The 4,872-nt window shown below is 36.7% G+C and overlaps 1 pseudogene; it reads right to left on the bottom strand.

Annotated features, from left to right (window-relative positions):
- Positions 1–439: 439 nt before the first annotated feature.
- Positions 440–1,923, bottom strand: LOC133763000 (elongation factor 1-alpha 1-like; annotated as a pseudogene).
- Positions 1,924–4,872: the final 2,949 nt, after the last annotated feature.

The raw sequence follows: 4,872 nt of genomic DNA, 5'->3' as shown, positions 1-4,872 counted from the left end.
ATAACAAGTCAAACAGCATCAGCCCTCCACTATTATTCTTTTTCAATACTGAGTTGGCTTCTCCTTAAAAACTTCAGAACCAGTTTGTCGAAATCCACAGCATAAATTGCTGGAATATTTATTTACATTGTGTTACTATTTGGATCAATTTGCAAAGAGCTGACACCTTGAAAATATGGACTTCTTATTCATGAATATGGAATTTTTCCACTTTTATTTATTTTCCTCATTAAAATTTGTTTTAGTGGGTCTCAAAATTCTGTGACAGATTTTTGGTCAAGTTGTTTACATTAAAAATAACTAATTTTAAAAATTAATAGTTTAAAATTACCATGCAAAACAAACAAAATAAGACAAAATGGTTCACAAAATATTCTTCTTTCCTTATAAATTTTTTATGATGTATTGTTATCATTAACAAATACATTGCCATTAAACTTTAAAGGCTAATTGAGACAAACAGTTCTGAGACTATTCTTCCACCAGTGACTAGGACTGTAATGGCAAGTATTAAGGATACTCTTCCCTTTTGCTTTCTGAGCTTTCTGGACTGAGTTGGTGATTTGCTGGCTCCCAAAGCCTTATTATCCACTACTTTGAAAACACCCAGAGCAACTGTGTGTCTCATATCACAACAGCAAAACAACATAAAGGAGGAGGCTAGCCAGAGAAGCTCTTAACACACACAGGCTTGCCAAGAACAATATCAACAATGGCAGCATCACCAGATTTCAAGAATTTAGGGCCATCTTACAGTTTCTTTCCAGAACAACGATCAATCTTCTCTTTTAACTCAGCAAATTTGCAAACAGTGTGAGCTGTGACAATCTGTACAGGGGCACAGCCATCACTGATTTGGCCTGGATGGCTCAGGATAATCCCCTGAGCAGTCAAGTCAACTGCTTCCACTGGTGGGTTGCTTTGCTCTAACCAGTTATGTTGACATGACAAACTTCTTTGTTGGACATGTTCATGACATTGAAGCCCACTTTGTCCCCAGGGAAAGCTTCACTCAAAACTTCATGGTACATTTCAACTGACTTTACTTTCATTGTGAAGTTGACAGGAGCAAAGGTTACACCATGCCAGTATCCACTCAGTGCACAGGAACAGTGTTGTAGACAACCTGTAGGGGCAGACACAAGGGGTTATCAGTTGATGTAGTTGGAAGGAAAATGCAATCCAGGCCTTTGAGCAGTATAGTGTCATTCCTCTAGCATTGCCAACTTTGTGGTTGACTTTCCATCCCTTGAATCAAGGCACATATTAACTCTTGGCACAAATACTGTTGTGTCATGGTTGTAGCCAATTTTCTTAATGAAGGTGCTGACTTCCTTAATGATTTTCTCATATCTCTTCAGCTGTAGGGTGACTCAGTGGAATCCATTTGTTAACATCAACAATTATTGGTCTCACATCTATCATGTAATCTAGAAGGTCATGTTCACGGGTCTGCCCATTCTTGGAGATACCAGCTTCAAATTCACCAACACCAGCAATAACCATCAGTACAGCACACTAAGCCTGAGATAGGCCTGTATTCATTTTTTTTTTTTTATAAAGTTTCTGTGTCCTGGATCATCAGTCTCAATTTCCTGTGGGAAATGTTGGTGGTGATACCATGCTCACATTTTGCTTTCAGATCCTCAAAGACCCATGCATTCTTAAAGAAGTCCTTTCCCATTTCAGTAGCCTCCCTCTCAAATTTCCCAATGGTTCTTTTGTTGATGCCACCATAGTATATATTGGATGGCCAGGAGTGGTTGACTTGCCCAAATCCTCATGTTCCAGAGTGACAATGATATGAGTCTTCTCTATTCCTATTTGGCTTTGACTTAGTGGCGGCTGCCATGAGACTTTTGTTCTAGTAGTAAACCTGTTTTGAAAATGCCCACATTTATTTAATTCTTTGATTTCCTTCATCAGAATTTTATAGTTTATCTCCCATAGATCTTGTACACATTTTGTTAGATTTATAGCTAAGTATTATTTTTTTTAATTTTTGAGTGCTAATGTAAGCGATAATGTATTTTTAATTTCAGATCCCACTTTTTCATTAAGTATACATACGATAATGTTTGGCTTTTGTGTATTAACTTTTCAAACTGTAGACTTTTATATTAGTTCCAGATTTTTTTTTTTGGTTATTCCTTTTAGATTTTTTTTAATATTTACTTATTTATTTGAAAGAGTTATACAGACAGAGAGGCAGAGAAAGGGAGAGATAGATAAAGAGAGAGATCTTCCATCTGCTGATTCACTCCCCAGATGGCTGCAATGGTCAGGGCTAGGCCAGGCTGAAGCCAGGAGCCAGAAGTGTCTTCTGGGTCTTCCATGTTTTTGCAGGGGCCCAAATACTTGGGCCATCTTCTGCTGCTTTTCTCAGACCCCTAGCAGAGAGGATCAGATGTGGAATAGCCAGGATTCCAATTGGAGCCCATAAGGGGTACTGGCACTGTAGATGGCAGCTTAACCTGCTGCACCACCATGCTGGCCCCTGAATTTTCTACATAGGAAATCAGGTCATCTGTGATGAAAGACAATTTTAATTTCCTCCTTCTCAGTGTTTCTTTTTTTGCCCCATTGTATCAACAAGAATTACCAGTATGGTGTTGAAAAGAGGTGATGAGAGAAGACAGTTTGCTGTTTTTCATGGTTTTGCTAGAAAAGATTTTATTTTCTCACTAGTAAGTATATTTTCAGTTGTAGATGTAACATGAATGTTAAGTGTTTTCTATCAGTTTGCTGAGAGATCTTATCACAAATGAGTACCATACTTTTTTAAGTTATTTTTTTCATCTATTGACATATTCAGATTTTTCTTCTTTACCGTGTTAATATGATAGATTACAATTAATTGATTTTGGAACACTGAACTAAACTTGCATACATGGAATTTTGTTGAGGCCTTTTACATCTATATTTATGATATTTTCATTCCCCACACCCTCTTTTTGTAACAGATTGATTTATTTAATTGAATGAGAGAGAGAGAGAGAGAGAGAGAGAGAGAGAAAGAGAGAGAGAGAGAGAGAGAGAGAGATTGGTTTTCCATCTGCTAGTTCAGGTTTGGGTCAGGCTGAAGACTAGAGCCAGGAACTCCTCAGTCTCCCACATGAGTAGCAAGAACTCAAATACTTGAGCCATCATGCACTGCTCCCTCATGCGCATTAGCAGGGAGCCAGGTCAGAAGTGGAGTAGCCAGGGCTTGGACTAGCATTTCAATATGGAAAACAAAGCTCCAAACCATGGCTTAACCAGCTGCATCACAATTCCCACCTCCTTGTTATACTTCATCTGGTTTTGGTGTTAGATATTACAGTCATCCCTCATTACCTATGGAAGATTTGATCTAAGATCCCCCTCATTGTAACTGTAGTCTTCAAGTGCTCAAGTCCCTTGAATAAAATAGCATAGTTTTTGCCTGTGGTCTAGACACATTCTCCTATATGATTTTATCATCTTTTGATTACTTTTAAAACTACAATGTAAATGCTGTGCCATTTGTTATACTGTATCTTTAAGGAAATAATGACAAAAAATGTCTGTGTATGTTTAATCCAGATGCAAATTTTTCCTGGATATCTTCAGTCTGCTGTAGGTTAAATCCATAGGTGTCAAATTCACAATCATGGAAGGCTGACAGTACTGGCCTCCAAGAATAAATCAGGAAGTATTCCTCCTGCCTTGGTCTTCTGGAGAGTTAGTATCATTACTGCTTGAAATACTTTCTAGAATTCAACAGTGAATTCATCTAGGCCTGGCATTTCCTGTTCTGCAAGGTTTTTAATTATTGATTTAACACGTTGGAAATATATGGGCCTTTAGATAGTCTACTTCTTGTGTGTGTTTTGGGAGATTGTGTATTTCAAGGAACTGCTTTATCCCATACAGGTTATTAAACATGGGGACATAAAGTTTTTCATAATATTCCCTTATGGTCTTTTTAATATCTGTAGGACTTGCAGGTATGTGCCCCCTTTCATTTTTGATACTAACAATTTGAATTTTCTCTTGCTTATGAACACTATCAACCTTTTCAGTGAAGCTCTTTTTGATTTTGTTGACTTCCTTGGCTGATTTCCCGGCTTCAATTTCATTGAATTCAACTCTAATTTTTTTTTAATTAAACTTTTATTTAATGAATATAAATTTCCAAAGTACAGCTTATGGGTTACAATGGCTTCCCCCTTCCAAAATTTCCCTCCCACCCACAACCCTCCCCTTTCCCGCTCCCTCTCCCCTTCCAATCACATCATGATTCATTTTCAATTCTCTTTATATACAGAAGATCAGTTTAGTATATATTAGGTAACGATTTCAACAGTTTGCCCCCATATAGTAACACAAAGTGAAAAAAAATACTGTTGGAGTACTAGTTATAGCATTAAATAAGAGTGTATAGTACATTAAAGACAGAGATCTTACATAATATATTTTTTTAAAAAAATTAATTAATTTTCTATGCCATTTCCAATTTAACACCAGGTTTTTCCTTTTTTCATTTCCAATTATCTTTATATACAGAAGATTGATTCAGTATATAATTCGTAAAGATCTCATCAGTTTGTACCCACGCAGAAACACAAAGTGTAAAAATACTGTTTCAGTTCAACTCTAATTTTCACTTATTCATTTTCTTCTCTTTAGTTTACAATTAATTTTTCTCTTCTCTTTCTAATTTAATCAGACAAAAACATAATTTTTTTTTATTTTAGATCTTTCTTTCTTTTTTTTTTTTTTAATTTTTGACAGGCAGAGTGGACAGTGAGAGAGAGAGACAGAGAGAGAGAAAGGTCTTCCTTTTGCCGTTGGTTTCACCGAAAGCAGGAGCCAGGTGCTTATCCTGGTCTCCCATGCGGGTGCAGGGCC

This window comes from Lepus europaeus, chromosome 1, assembly GCF_033115175.1.
Source record: "Lepus europaeus isolate LE1 chromosome 1, mLepTim1.pri, whole genome shotgun sequence".
Lineage (NCBI taxonomy): Eukaryota > Metazoa > Chordata > Mammalia > Lagomorpha > Leporidae > Lepus > Lepus europaeus.
This window is presented reverse-complemented; position numbering and strand designations above follow the sequence as displayed.